Here is a 17107-nt window from a genome sequence, read left to right as displayed (position 1 = left end):
TTTGGGAGGATAATTTTTCCCGAAGCATGCACTTGGGGCCACAAACGAGACATCCTATTCATAGCACGCAAGTCTTCTCGCACTCCTCTCGAGTCTTTGGAACCAACCAAGTGTGCCCAAATAGTAGCCCCCACATTCTTGAAGATATGCATGGGATCCAAGAGATGATTGATTTGTAACTGACCCCAATAAGGAAGCTCGTGAAAGATTGATAGCCTCTTAATAACAGGAGGAGGTTCCTCTACATTTGCCCTCCAAGCTTGAATCCAGTCACTTGCCTTTAAATATGATGGCGGTGGATCAAGCTGACCTCCACGCGCGAGATGGTCCAACGGAAGGTATCGAGCATGACCTTCATATGGCTTGTTCAAACGAAGTGGGTTCTGGTTCCTGTATCACTTTGACCATATAGGCATAGTGAATGGCTGTAAATCCATCATATTTCGGCCTATCCACAGGATACCTAGCTCTAGTAGACCTGCGCAAAATAGGCTCACCTCCAGGTGCTCTCAAAATATCCCTGGTCTTCCTTACTCCAGGTGTAACAACAAAAGGAATACCCAACTCATCATCAATGCTCTATTTTGAGGCACTGGATTCACCATCCACATAAGAGTGACTTGCATTCACATCAAACATCTGCCTATCCATGGCGAAGTATGTGAACCACTGCTAGAGGACACTATTGGATCCAACTTGGACCTCAACGCATCTGGCACATGAACATAGGCAATGCAACCAAAAATTTTCAAATGAGAAATGTCTGGTTTCCTACCAGTATTCATCTCCTCTAGCGTCATGCCATGTATTGCTGTAGTGGGAGTCCTGTTCATTATGTAAACTGCTGTAGCAACTGCTTCAGCCCAATAATAATCTTGTAGATATTTTTCATTTAGCATGGCCCGAGATACCTCTCCAATATGTCTGTTTTTCCTTTCTGCAAGTCCATTTTGCTGTGGGGTATGACTGCATGAATATTGCTGCTTTATGCCATGCTCCTGCAGGAACCTTGCAAACTCATTTGAGAGGTACTCTCCCCCTCCATCTGACCTTAGGCATTTTATTTGCAGGCCTGTTTCTTTTTCAACCATAGCTTTAAAAGCTTTGAAGTGCCCAAACACTTCACTTTTCTTTTTCATAAAATACACCTAAACTTTTCTACTGAAGTCATCAATAAAAGTGACAAAATAGTGATAGCCTCCAATAGATGCAACTTTAGTAGTCCACACATCAGAGTGGATTAATTCCAATGGCTTTTTACTCTCTTGAACATGCCTAGGAAATGGTTTCCTTGCCTGTTTTCCAAATTGACAGGCTTCACAAACCTTATGCATTTCTCCAACCTTGAATTTAGGCAATCCTGCAACAATATTTTGGGCTTGCATTGATTTAAGTTGCTGTATATTAACATCACCAATGCGTTTATGCCAGATATCAATATCTGCAACTACACCGGTCCCATGTGCAAACATTGCTGCACTCAATTTAGGCATGTCTGCATCCAACGTAAGCATCCTGCCCTTCTTCTTTCCTTTTGCTATCAAGCGACTGTTATTTTTCATATCCTCAACAAAGCATCCATGAGGATTAAATCTGACTGCAAGCCCTACTCAACCATTTGACCAACAAAAACCAGGTTCTTGGTGATGTTCGGGACATGAAATACATCAGACAGGTATTTCTTTTTCCCATCCTGCATAGACAAAGGAATTTTACCAATCTGCACAATAGGATGTATAGTATCATCATCAGTCTCCACAAATCCTGGTTTTTCCATTTTCCTTGCATCCTGCATCCACTCTGCATGACCTGTCATGTGGTTTGACGCACCTGAGTCAACATACCACACATTATTTCGTTCTTCTGCACTTGTCACAGAATTGGTCATGTGCTGCACCATAAATAGATGCTCATTTCTGTCATCACCCTGTCTACTAGAAGATGCATAATTGCCTTGCTGCAATTTTCCATTCATAATGTCATTTTGCTTTTTGTAGCAGTCCTTAGCCATATGACCCATTTTACCACAGTAGTAGCATTCAACATTGTTGTTTGCATTTTGGCCTCTCTGCCATCCACCACGGCCTCTTTGGCTCCCCTTGCCTCTAGAGTTACCACGTCCTCCTCCATAGGATTGGTTTTCTTGAGTTTGCTACATATTCTGATTTCTACCACGGCCTGTAGATCGGCCTCCTCTACCTCTGCCTCTACCTCTTCCAGCATTTGAGTAGAAGACAGTTTCTTTTGAAGTTCCTCTTGAAGAAGATGCACCCCCATTTCTCTACTCTTCAGAAATTAGAAGAGCAATTAGCTCTTCAAAATCAGGAAATTTTTCACGGACGGCAATGGATGTCCGAAACTGTGCATAATCCTTTCCTAGACCATTCAAGATCACAGAAACTAGATCATCATCTTCCACTGGCGACCCAATGGAAGCAAGTGCATTTGCAATTTTCTTCACCTTCATGTGGTAGTCATTGATGCTCAAATTTTCTCTGTGCACATTGTGCAACTCCTATTTGAGCTACATTTTCCTGGCTTGCGTATTTGTGCTGTACATTTTTGCCAAAGTATCCCATGCCTCCTTTGGCATACTTGCATCCTGAATATGCACAATCATAGAATCCGAAATACTGATAGACAACCAGTACATAACTTTTCTGGCTCTCTCATGCCATCCTTTAAATGCCTGCATTTCCTGTTGATTGGGAACATTAGGAAGAATTGGTTCTTCTTCATTTCCTGTAATGAACTCCCAATAGCCTTTTCCCATAAGGAAATTCATAATTCTAACCTTCCATGCCTGGAAGTTGTTCTTGTCAAGCTTTTCAGTGACAATCTGTGAAAGAGAATCAGACGCCATTATAGAACACTACAAAATATTCTGTCACTGCAAAAAAACACAGCTTTTGCCTCACACGGGTAGATCTGCAAAACTGATGAAAGTGGTAGTTGACCACACAGTCACTTCCTAGTGACGATTTTGCATCAACAAGCAACAAGCATGATTCTGCAACTCCCAATATCTCTGCACACAGGCATACGATGCAATTTCTGCGGTAACTTTTCACTGACCATCAGAGCAGTGGTCGCACAGCAAAAACAGGGCCTTTTTCTAAGTGCCTGCGAAGAACTTCCGCCTTCAAAATGGGCCCCGAAATGGCTTGGAATCAAAAAAATAAAGTCACCAAGGCTTCGCCCTTGCCCGTAGCATATACTGCCCTCTCGCCACACCACGAAGGGTGTCTCAATTTGAGACAGTGCACTCTTGCACTTTTGGCTGTGCTACCTGTAGAGATTTGCTCCCAAACTCGAAAAAGGAAAGCAACACTGGTCCTCTTACCAAGACACCGTGAACTTGGTTTGCTTTCTTGAGCTCCTTACCATGAACAAGGCTCTAATACCATGTGAAGATAGTGGGAGAGAGGAAAGGAGTCTCACTTGCGGCTTTCTCACATACACAATGGGGGAATACATACACAGGTGGAGGCTGAAAACAGTTTTCCTCTTCTTAGTTGTGTAAGCCAAAAGAACTCTAGTACAAAGAAATAGAAGAACCCTATATGTGGGTCTCAAACCAAACTCAACTAACTAAGGTGGCATACTAACTGAGCCACAAACTAGAGTAGATAAGGATAGCTGTCATCCAGCTAGTATTCATGGGTGGTGTACCAACCGCATCTGCAGCTAACAAGTCGGTGACATAAATACACAATGGTCACCCTGGCATATCACGAGTGGAGCTCGATATCTCAACAACTAGTGCATGGTGGTCTTAAAAAATTGATAGTTGTTGGTATTGGTATCTATATTTACCCTAAAATGGAAGAAGTTGGAAAAGTGCAATTTGTGCATGTGCAAAGATATTTGAATAAATCCAACACTATTTACAATTTTGAATTGTTTCTCTTTCCATGCACTTGCTTGCTACATGGCTCATAAGCATGCCAGAGGTCATTGCAATTAATAATACACACCATCAAAGCTGATAGCATGCCCTTTGGCCTATTTGTGTTTTGAAGCATTTTAGGCCACATTGCACTTGTTTGGGATATCCAATTCTGCTGACATGTATCGTCAGAGGGGGAAAAACTCGCGGCTCAGATTTTTCTACTCCCACGAATTTTAAATTTTCACACCTTGCATCCATAAAATCTTGGAAGATTAAGTACCTGCAACCTGCCACGCCTTGCAAATGCCAAATGGCAACATGCAGCTCACCATGGCTTGCAAGAGAAGGAGACAAAGGCTGCAAGATAGGAAAGTCAAAAAGCTAGGTCAAGGCACAAGGAACAGAGTGTGGGTTGAGGCACTAGCATGGTATTGAATCGGAAATGGAACACACTTTTGCAACATCTACGAAGGGAGAAACAATGAAAACAAAGAAGGCTCCTTGAAGAGCAACAGCAAGAAGCGGTTGAAGATGCATGCATTTGATCATTACCATCGAAGCGAAACACGAGCTGTGGGGTCATGATCGGTGGGAGCATTTGAGGTAGCAACATTAGGCCATTCACGTGATTACTAGTTTCGAGTCTTCACAAGCTTTAGCTTGCACCCTATAGTTCATAGAATAACAACCCTGCCAACACCTCGGGAGATGCACACCCAAGAGGTGATGCTCTCTAAGCTGAGCAATGGCCTACAGAAAGTGAAAGGGATGCATAGCTTAGATTGATTAGCTGAAAAGAGGGTGACATTAGCTATGTTGGCACCCCCTGAAACAAAGGAGAAATGGCTTGGGTGCACAATGTCGAAGATGTTGTCAATCAGAAGAACCAATGTGGCTCCAGTCATTGAATGTAGAGTAGAAGGAATGCATGATCATCTCGATCCGAAAAGTCTGTGGGCTTCAACAAAATGCGAGAAAAGGAGAGACAGCCTAAGTGCGGAAGTCGTTGCTGTTAGATATCAATGCTGCACTCTCATGTAACTATGCGGGAACTAGCTAACTCTACTTGTAAGCCCCCCATATGAGGAGAAGGCACTTGAGTAGCTCGGTTATCTGGTAGGTCCTGGTTTGGACACCAGATGGGGGCCATGTGTGGCCTGATGGCCGCACTGAGGATAGACGGAGCATTTCTCGAGGCAGCCCACTCGGGTTGCGGGGCCCATGTTTGGAGCCCCAGAGGAGATCTCGGATGGCTCTGGGCCGAATGGATACCGTAGGTTAGTTGCTCTATTTTGTGCACCAGTTCTATCATTTGGTCAGTGGCCTATTTTGGGACCGACCCCCAATCAACCATTTTGGGTGGACTGGGTCGGTCACCCAATTGGGTCTAATTGACTATGACTGGTGGCTATATAAGAGCAAGCTCGTGAAGCCCATTTCATCACTGGCTACAGCAACCCTGATTCCTTAGCATCCAGCCTTCGTCTTCTACTGTTTCCAGCATGCCATCAAAGCTTCTTTCACAGGAGCACACGGCTGGGAGGCAACGCCATATATTGTATCAGTTCTACAGTAATTCACATCCTAGGTGCAATGCACGTCAGTGGTGCCTAAACCAACCTGGTGGCTGTTTGTGATTGAGCTTTGGGATAGTTTACTTGTTTCATTTCTTAGACCATGCTATTGTGATTGTCCTAAACCAGCTCGGTGGTTGGAACATCATGCAACCATAGGCTGGTTCAGCTCAATTTCTAGCTATGTGATTGTCCTGAACTAGTGTGGTTGAACAGACATTAGTTGTTGTCTAGCCTAGTCGCATAGTTGAGCAAAAATTAAGAGAAATATATTTTGCAATATATTGTTATTTTTCTAAACCAGCTTGATGGTTGGAACATCATGCAACCATGGCTGCTTTAGCTACATCACAACTTAAGTGATTGTCCTAAACTAGCGTGGTTGAACAGACATTAGTTATTGACCAACCCGGTGGTTGAAATTATTGTGTTTCTTAGTACTTAAATTCGTTAAATTTAATTTCCTGCGATTTGGGTCATATACCATTGTTAAATTGTGGAATTCAGAAATGAAAAGAAATATATTGTTATTTTCTAATGGTGAAATTAAGAAATGAAAAGCAATATACTTGTTATATCTAATATGTGAAGTTAAGACCATCCTAGTGGTTGAAACTATGACAGTGTCCTAAACCGTCCTGGTGGTTGAAATTGCAATTGTCTAAACATGTCCTAAACCATTCCGATAATTGAAATTATGACTTTTCTAAACCAGCACGGTGGTTGAAAATTGTTTTGCTTCATTATATACTTTAATTAGACTATGTTTTGTATTCTTTTAGTAGTAGCAGAAAGGGGGCTCATTGTTTTGTTATTTCCGCATGTTGGGTCAATAGATGGAGTTGTATCTCAAGTTTGTGGATCAGAATCGGGACATTTTAATTGGGCAGAGGAGCTTTGAGCATTGTAAGCCCTGGTACGTCAGGAAACTCAAAGACATGAGTGTTTGTTATTGCAAAACATACATAGACTTTGACCTGGCCCGGCAAGCTATGAATGAGTTGAGATCTGGTTGTGTTGGAGCATTGCTCCTTGGGGATCGATGCCCATGCCTCCCCAATGAATGCGGAGTCTGTAGGCCACTTGGATCCTCATCATGTGTTGCAAGGGAGGGCAGGTTTTGTAGCCTGAGGTCTTTGTGGGAGCCACTAGTTTATCCGAAGGAAGACCATGAGTGGCACAAGATTGAAAGCATTTGTGGCACATGCAAGCATTGCAGTTTGAAGCTGAAGTAGAAGACATTAAATGTATGTCTAAATAAAATGAGGGAAGACAACCACATTGCTCTAAAATGGAGGAGATTTGAAAATGTCAATGTTGAAGGATCCGATAAAAAGATATGGCTATTGTCATATAAGAGCACCCAACCAAGGGAGCTTATAGGTCACGTGGTTCAATCCATCCCAAAATATGTGCTTCATAATTTCACGACCAGCTGGTAGGATAAGCAGTTCAGGACATGTCTTACCAATTTTCTCGGTGACACTATTGTATCTGTCATAGATTTTGCAAAAAATTATTCTTTTCAAGAACAAGATGAGATACAAAGTGCTCACTATACAACAACCAGATAACAATATCATGTATTATAGTCATTTGCTTGATTATTCCATGCCTGATGCCAATCTCCTTGTTGACTCATAGGATTCTAGGTCAGAATGCACTTACCATTTTTACATTTCAAATGATAGGGAACATGACACCCTATTTGTGCAGCATGCTTTTTTATTGCATTGGGAATGGCTGAAAAAGGAAAATCTCGATGCAAAATATATAAAACAAGATTGGGTGTGGTCAGATGGTGCTGCCTCTCAATTTAAATTAGCACATGTTCTACTTCGTCTCAAGGTTCAAATCCTTGACCAGTCTATATTATAAAGTTCAAGCCACCACAGTGGCTGGAGCCTTAAGCTTTCATCCATATTAATTGCAGGCCACTACAATGGACTCGGGGGGTTCACTCATCATATGTAACCCTATCACATGAGTTCAACAGAAGGTTATTTTTAATTCCTAAAGTTTACAAAAATTAATTTATATGATGGAGTATTTAAAGTAATTTTGAAAAAAAATACAGATTTGTATAGAAAAAGGGTAAATTTTATTAGGAATTTTTTACAGATAGGAGATTTTACAGATAGGAGATTTTTTTACAGAGGGTTTATACATAGTGACACCTTCGAGGTGGTGGAATCCCCCAGACAGGCTGGTAATCATGAAGAAGATGCCATGTGGTGCCACTCCAGTGGCTAGTAATTAACTGCTAGCCCCGTGATCTGATTACAAGCATAAGCCCAATGTTGACCATCAATGGGTTGGAATCTGCAATGAAGGAGGAATTCCTTCTTTACTTCCTGACATGGATTCCTGGATTGTTGGAGGTGACTTCAACAATCTGGAGACCTTGGAGGACCAGCAGGGCAGAGGACCGTGAGCATGAGAGCCCAGTGACTGGTAATTTTTACTCCACTCGTAGTGATCATGCATGCTAAAGTGTAGTGGTGGGTGAGCGGTGGCATGGTGAAATGGTAGCCATGACAGATGTGGCTGATGACATCCACCACCATCGGCAATAATTCCCACAAAAGCAAATCATGAAGCCTAATCACCTCTAATCCCCCATTACCATGCACTCTAGTACTCTCCTAAGCATGCAAGCCTGGTGACTGGTAATGTACTACACTCATATTAATCATGCATGCAAGCTCCGTGGTGGTAACTGGAAGTTGAGTAATTGTGGGCCACTATGGTGGCTGGTAATCAACTGCCATCCCGATGGATCTTAGCCACCGGGAATCTTAGATGCCACCACCTCTAATCATTGATTACCATGCAAGTCAGTACTACCACCTTGAATTATTCAAAATTCGGGCCTACCATTGAAGTGGCTCTCACCTTGATAGTAGTTGGGCTACAACCACTGTGTCAGTGGTTCTCACCTTGACAATGTAGTCGGACTACAAACCACTATTCCATTTCCTTTACTACTTCATCTTCTATCCCTCTCGGCCATTTCTTTCTCCCTTGCAATCGGACTGCAAACTCAAGCCTCCACTCATTAGGAAAAAAGGGAGCTCATTTTGGGGCCTTTTGGCCAAAATGAAAAATAGCTCTCAACCAATGGCCACAGAGCGAACGTAACGTGGGAAAATGATAAAAAATTTGAATTGTATCTTGATTGTCAGATCAAGAAAGAATATTTTATTCATGTACAACTATCAATAACAAATAAAAAAATTCGTTGAGCTATTGACATGATTCTACTATCTAACAATGTCTCATTCAAAATACATCACCAACTGAAATGTGCTTTCCCCCCAAGCTACTCTCCCCTTCCAAATTAACCTTCTTGCTCTCTCTCTCTCTCTCTCTCTCTCTCTCTCTCTCTCTCTCTCTCTCTCTCTCTCTCTCTCTCCCTCTCCTTCTCCTCCCTCCCTCTCTCTCTCTCTCTCTCTCTCTCTCTCTCTCTCTCTCTCGGTTGCCTCCTCATGTACATTCCTTCAACTTGTAGATTGGGTTTCTTCTCGTGAGTTTTAGGTGGTGATGGCAAATCAGAACTCGAAGTACCTCTAGGAGCAAGGTACAAGAGTGATCTCTTTTCTTTGTCAATCTCTCTCTTTGAATCTAATCTATGCTTGTGCAAAACTATGTGTTTATCAAAATGTTGCAGACTAGAATATAACTTATGCAAGTTTTTCATGGGTATGGCAAACCATTGACAGGACCTCGCTCTTTGAGAAGCCTTCTTTATCAAAATATCAAGGAGCAAGGTACAATAGCGAGCCCTTTGTTTTTTCAATCTCTCTTTTTGAGATTTAAGATGTGAAAGTGTTAAGTCGGATAATATTCTTTTAGTTTTTGGTGAACAAGAGTGTATTTATAAAGATGCTGCAGAATGGAATATAACTTTTGAAAGTTTTTCATGGGGAAGAAAACACAATGACTGGTCCTAGTTTTTCAAGAAGCTTTGTTGATCATAATATTGAAGCACAAGGTACGAGAACGATGTCATTGCTTTATCGATCTCTCTCTTAGAGAATATTCTTGAAGTTTTGAGTAAGAAGATCGTGCTTATGCAAGACTAGAGTATAATGTGTGCTCTTTGATACGTTCATTGAGTTTTCAAGTGTTTGAGTAAAAGTTTGGATACTAGTATCAATGGCATGCATCAATAATCAAAACCGTTCTTGTGCCAAACATCGTGTTCATTAGACTATCGAGGATGAGCTATAGATGTGAGCTCCCTCAATCATGACCTCTTTCCTCTGTATCTTCCATCGATGTTGCCAACAAGGTTACTGTGGATGGCTCCTGGCAAAGACTGACTGTATCAAAAGGAAGTTGGGAGCTCATGCAACCAAGCATAAGGAAGAAGCCACATTCAAGTAATCTCTTTTTGGCATCTTGGAAGGGTAGGGTCAAAGGTTTTAGAACCGAGGGGATGAAGTCATTAAAGGAAATATTGGTTCAATATGTGTATGTGCATAGAGAGCTTGTGTTGCAAGAGAATTATCCAACTATCTTCCACAACACAGGCCAAATTGTAAGTGACTTCATTGAAAATTTATATTTCATATTTATAGAATTTCCTAAACATCAATGTCTTTCAGATATTTATCCTTCATCTTATAAGCAGTGGTAGCCTACCAAATGCATTTTAGGATTCATGGATGTGATACATGGGTCCATAGGAGAGTTGTAATATCAAGGTAGATTGGCAGCATAGTTAACTCAGTCAGTAGTCTTTTTCTATTATCATTTTTACCAACTATTGGATAAAGCCAACACACATGGTGTGTTGAAGAAAATAGCTCTTTTAGCATGGAATACCATTGATTGGCCAATTCCTCAAGGTGCTATAATAGAGTCATATAGAGCCAGGCTGTTTTTAGAAGTACAACAATCCTTACAGCCAAGGTTTGCGAGTAGAATCAACAAAAAAACTAATTGCATGCCAATAATAGCCTTTGTAGATCTATTCAATAAATTTTATATCAAGATTTGCAAGATGATACTCACTTATAATGCAAATGGTTTTGAAAGAATTACTGACTTCTTGGATTATGGTTGGTACATGATAACATCCAACCAAGTATACTGTGAGGTTGTGCACAACTCCGTCAAACTTAAGTACATGATTGCCACTCAAAATTTCATATTAACATTTTACTATAAACGCAGTAGAATGATTGGGAACCAACTGGTTCCAATGGATCAAGATTTGAACTCTTTTGGTCCTGATAATGAAGCATTGGATATCACCATTAACGAGAATGACAATTTATTGAGAATTATATCACTGAGACAATGCTGCACACTCGCTCAATTACACCAGGACATTTAGGTGGAGACAAAGGGTAGTGTTGCAAAAAGATTCTCATTCATTCTGAATAATAAGAAGGTAAACTATGACTCAATGTTTTTTATTTATTCTTGAACGAATCATTGATTAACACTACATGTTGACAGGTATTGCAACAAAGGGAAAGGAGAATTATGTGTTGAGATATCCCAAATGGAATTATTGAGATAATTCAAAATTCATGATTACAGGTACGAAATGATTATCTGCATAGTATACAATTGTGAGGCAACGGATAAAAATTATACATTATATTGTCTAACAAACTTATGATTCTCAAACAATTAATGCCGTTCAGGTGATGGTGGATGCTATGATTCTCAAACAATCAGTGCTGTTCAGGCGATGGTGGATGATCCTATGAAAAAGGTTGACCAAGAAGCTTCTGTTGTTCCTTCTCCTCATACACCACCTTCTCTTCCATGTTTTGATCTTGCCTTTGCTCTAGTAGTTGAACCTCTCTAGGCTCATATTGTTGGAATCAGAGAAGCTCTACTATAGTTTTGGCTCTAAAGTTACAACCAAAATCAACATTGTAACTATATTTTTTATTATTTACAAACAACAATGGAGAATCAGTTTCTTTGGTATTGTAACAATTTGTCATCAAAAAATATAATAGATACATCTATATTCATGAGTCATCTCTCTCTCTCTCTCTCTCTCTCTCTCTCTATGGATTACAAACTAGAGTGTCGTATATAGATGAATTTCATTAAACGTCATTATGCATTACAAACTTCCAAGAGTACAATGTGCCTGCACTCAAATAGGAGGCTCTACAAGGAGGCTCTGAAGTTTGTAAAGGATTCTCAGGTCCAACATCAGTAAATGGATGGGGAAGGGGCTCAAGATCCTTAGGTCCAGACTCAGTAGTTTGACGGGCTATATAAGGGGCCTCATGTCCAAGTTCAGTGGATTGTGGAGGCATCTGAGGTTGTGTCATAGGGTTCTTTAGTGTTGTCAAAGGGTCCTCATCCTGCTCTAGAGTGAGGTCCTCCATCAATTTTGAGATTTGTCCCTCATCTAATTTCTTAGATCTTTTCTCCTCCCTGCTTTTCTTTTGTGGTAATGAGGAGGCATATTGAAGGAGATCTACGATCATCCTAGCTCTAAAGTTTAGCACAAATGATCATCATAGCTTTTTGTTGTCATATGCGAAAATGCAAACAAAACTTTAGTTTCAAGTTATGTGTTAAGATTTATCTTACGTATACATTTTAAATGCATCAAAAATGGTACTTACGGGACCCACTGTATCTTCTGACAAATAAGCCTCCAAAATGTACTTGGTGTTTATAAGTACCCTCCATCCACAAGAGTGGGCATCATACTATTGTGGTGTTTGTGAACCATCCAATCGCTTATAAGCATAAAATTATTCTAATTAAATTTTAAAAAGTACTGAGAGGGAAAAGGATTTCATGTCTTACGTCCAAGTGTAGCGATTCAATTGCACCCAACTTAGATGTGTTTTTTTCACAGAAATGGATTGAAAAAGATAGTCTCTTTAGACCATTGCAAGTTGCATATGTGAGTGTGAATTTTCTACAAAATAAATAATTTGTTATTTTAAAAAATTGCGATACTTATTTTATTCATTGCAAATTCACTTACAGATCGATCTCTCGTATGTGTAACTGAATTGAAGCAAAAGCATCCTTTTGATTGTAGATGTATTATAGCTAAACTCCAATGTCAACTTAATTTGACAAATGCTATAAAGATTAGCTGGATTGAAAATAAAAATCTAGCTCCTTATGCAATGTACTTACTAATCACTTACTCTAAATGGTAAGGGATGAAAATTAGGGTCACTGATTCAAAATTGCAATATGTGAACCATTTCGCAAGCTGGTCCATCGGCTCCCTATGAGCCCTCATTTTGAAGGAGATAGCTAGGTCCACAATATGTACCATACCTTGAATCTCCTCATGTAACTTTTTTTTTGAGTAAGTTGCAAAGTAACAGAGGAATTCAGAATAGTGTTCAAAATAAGTGGTTGTCTAAATTGATATATAAAAAGAAAAACCCACCTGAGTCCTACAAGGATAACTGTATTGGTAACTTGTCTTGCTCTATCTATGATTGCTTTGAGACAATCTTCTGTTAGGATAAACTCTTTCATTGACTCTGCATCTGCAAAACTTATCCTTATAGCAGGTCCTAGTGTATTAAGATGCTCCCGATGACTCCTTTATTAGCATAAATGTCTATTTTAGTCAACGACTCCTCTATTAGCAAAAAATGCCTCCTCTCCATCCCTTCGTGCAAGGAGTTTCTTGATCTGCATAACATCAATTTTAGTGACAAATTCCACCTCCAATCCATCCGTTTGCCTCCTCTCCATCCATCCACCTCCTCTCCATCTATTCGCCTCCTCTCCATCCATCGAAGTCCATTCTCCTCTCCATCCATTGGCTTCCACGTTCTCTCTCTCTCTCTCTCTCTCTCTCTCTCTCTCTCTTTCTCTATATTCAAATGGGAGTAGGTCATCGGGGGGGAGGAGGAAGAGGAGGGGAGAAGCAAGAGGGAGGAAAGGGGGAGGTGAAGGCAGGGAGAAGGTAGGGAGGTAAAGGCTGGGAATGGAGAAATGGTAGGAGCTATACCTCATCAGGGACTGGCTCTTTAAGGACATGTTCTTTGGTTCTCAAGCTATGTGTGTTTAGATAGTTAAGCTGCAATAGAGCTTGAAGGAGAGAGAGAGAGAGAGAGAGAGAGAGAGAGAGAGAGAGAGAGAACCACACAAAGGGAGGGAGGGAAAAACACACACACACATAGAAAGAGAAGTGAGGGAGGGTGAATTGAGAGGGAGAAAAGTGAGGGACAGACATAGAAATGAGAGAGGAAGAATTGAGATGAAGAGAAGTGAGAAATGAGAGGGAGAGATGCTAGATGGTGAACTGAGAGGGAGAGAAGTAAGACTGGCTCTTTAAGGACATGCTCTTTGGCTCTCAAGCTGTGTGTGTTTAACTAGTTGAGTTGCAATAGAGCTTGAAGGGGAGAGAGAGAGAGAGAGAGAGAGAGAGAGAGAGAGAGAATTGACAACTAGACATGTAGACAGAGAACTGACGTCCAGACAAACAGACATTGATCTAAGAGAGAGAGAGAGAGAGAGAGAGAGAGAGAGAGAAGTGAGGGAGGGAAAGAGAAGTGAGAGACAGATAGAGAGATACAAACAAAGAGATAGAGAAGTGAGGGAGGGTTTAGGGTTTAGGGTTTAGGGTTTAGGGTGAGAGAGAGACAGACAAATGAAAGAGGGAGAACTGACAGCCAGAGGGTTAGACAGAGAGACAGAGAGCTTCAAACTTGTGCACATGTAGAGCTAAGAGACAGAGAGAGAGAGGGAGAGAGAGAGAGAGATAGAGAGAGAGGGAAAAAACTGAGAGACAGATAGAGAGAGAGAGAGGGGGAGAGAGAGATAGATAGACAGAGATAGAGATGCAAATCATTTTATTCAAATTTGCAGACACACCATTTCCTTTTTATGGTGTTTTATTTGCTTAACTGGCATTTTATTTGCTCAACTTTGACATCTCCAAACTCTGTTGCAAATTTGAATAAAGTAGTTTGAAAAAAAATGATTTGCTCAACTAGCATTTTATTCATTGGCTTCTCTCCTAAGTATGGAGACTTTAAAGTAGTTGACTTTGTCTTTTTCTCTCTCCCCCTTCTTTATCTCGTTCAATAGAGAGAGGCAGATAGACAGACAGAGATAGATGCAAATCATCTTATTCCATGAAACCCCAAAACAAGTTTTAAAAACATTTGTGCTCTTTCCACATCAATGAAGACATTGACAACTGCATCGTGCAGGAGGCCATACTATCCTTTATATGACAGCACATGTATTTGGGCGAAGGGTATCCTTATTGCAATCAAGCATGCCTCTAAGTTGTTTGTCACTTTTATTGATTCATGCCTAGTAAGAATCTATATTTCATATACTTATGTTATTTGGGTCTTCAACTTGAGAACCGTGGGTTCATGCACCAAGTAGCCTTGACAAAGCAAGAGCTATTTGAAGCTCTCTCATGAATGGAGGTATGATGTTTCTTTATTTTTTTTTGTTCTTCATGTGGGTTTTTTGGATGTATTTAAAAGTATTTTCCAAATAAATGATTGCTATTATTGCCAAAGAAAGAAAGGCTATGCACAGCTCATGTTTGTGCAACTTTGAAAGTTGGTAGTCTATGCTACTTCCAATACTTCAATATATATGTCTTGTTTTGCATATGTAGAGACAAATTGCTCCCAGGCTTAGGTGTGGTACTTTTTTTGGTTTTGGCAATTAAATATATATTTCAAAGGAAGAAAACTTCTATGCACACTTCTTGTTTATGCCTAGTATTTGGGTATGTACTCTGGTAATCCTACTAATTTTTTATACTATGTAGACAATTTGTGGTTCAATTGTTGGTCTTATTGTTTTCATGATATATTTTCCCTTCCCCAATATGAAAATCATGCTAAGATCATTTTCTAGCTTGAACATTGAATGTCATGTTAAGATTTTTTTTTTGTTTGGTCATGATTTTGTTAGAATTTTTATGTGCCTATGCTTATGTTAGGTGGATACACTATTAGTAATAAATTATAACAAAAGAAATAACACTATGAATTAGCAAACATGTAACCTAGTATGTGGGAAACTTGAACATCATGCTAAGATCTATTTTAGGCTTGAAAACTGAATGTCATGCTAAGATTTATTTCTTCTTGGTCATTATTTTGTTGAGCTTTATGTTTGCGTATACTTATGTTACCTGGATACACTATTAGTAGTAATTATAATAGAAAAAATAACGGTGTGAATTAGCAAGCATGTAACTTAGACATGTACTAGTTATAATAGTAATTTACATGTTACTTGGATACACTATTAATTTCCGTGGATACATAGTAGAAAATTATAAAAGATGAGTTCTCATTAAACTTTAATGTCTCTTGCTGTTATAATTTCTTTATTTTTATTATAGATAATAGAACGTGCAAGATTTTGATTATTGGTGATTATCAAGTGAATATAGAATGATCATGGAGACATTGTAGAGGAATGCAAGATAATAAAGCTTTGATTCTTGGTGATTGTCAAGTGAGTACACTCTGCTTGTGGCAAAGTCTTACCAAATTGTAGACCAATGTGAGACAATAAAGAACTATGATTAACCTTTTCTTTAAGAAAGTGTTTTTGGTGGAAATTAGTGGAAAGTGTGCTGGACTCCTTCTACTCGTAAGTTTACAGTGAGCAAGATGTTGTTTTTTATGAGATGAGTAGCTGGTATAAACTTGTAAATGTGATTGATGATGTAGGTGCACAAAATCGTAATGCTGCACAGAATTCACATTAGCAATCACAAAATATTAGTGGATCTATAGTGTCCTCTAGCAGTGGTTCACATACTTCGCCATGGACAGGCAGATTGAGATCAGGAGAATCTCCTCAAAGCAATGCAGATAGTGGTATGCAATTATCACCAAAGGGAAAAGAGAAAGTAGATCAGCCCATGATTGATGTGAATGCAAGTCACTCTTGTGTGGATGGTGAATCCAGTGGCTCTGAATAGAGCCTTGATGATGAGTTGGGTATTCCTTCTATTTTTACACTTGGAGTAAGAAAGACAAGGGATGTTTTGAGAGCATTTAGTAGTGAGCCTATTTTGTGGAGCTCTACCAGAGTTAAGTATCCTATGGATAGGTTGAAATATGATGGATTTACAGCCATTCACTATGCCTATATGGTCAAAGTGATACAAGAACCATAACCCACTTCTTTTGAGCAAGCCATGGGAAAAGAAAAATGGGAGAAAGCCATGGATGAAGAAATGGATGCCTTGGAAGCAAATGCTACATGGGAATTGGTGCCTTTGCCTAAAGACAAGAATGCAATTGGCTACAAGTGGGTCTATAAGGTGAAGCACAATGCAGATGGTTCTGTGAGCAGATACAAGGCAAGATTAGTTGTCAAGGGTTATGCGCAAACATATGGCATTGATTATGAAGAAGCATTCAATCTGGTTGCAAGGATGGCAATCGTAAGAGAAGTCATTGCTATGGCTGCATCAAAGGCATGGTCTTTACATCATATGGATGTAAAGAATGCTTTCTTGCATGGCGACCTGCAAGAAGAGGTCTATATGGAGCTACCTCCAGGTTATGTGCATGCTGTTCATCCTGAGTTTGTTTGCAGGTTGAAGAAAGCCTTGTATGGCTTGAAGCAAGCACCCAGAGCATGGTCTGACAAGATAGGATAGTATCTTGTCGCTATTGGCTTTCAG

Source organism: Dipteris shenzhenensis, chromosome 9 (assembly GCF_047967505.1).
Source record: "Dipteris shenzhenensis isolate YYH24624 ecotype China chromosome 9, Dip_SZ_1.0, whole genome shotgun sequence".
NCBI classification, from domain to species: Eukaryota; Viridiplantae; Streptophyta; class Polypodiopsida; order Gleicheniales; family Dipteridaceae; genus Dipteris; species Dipteris shenzhenensis.
The sequence above is the reverse complement of the archived record's forward strand: the minus strand, read 5'-3'. Positions refer to the sequence as shown.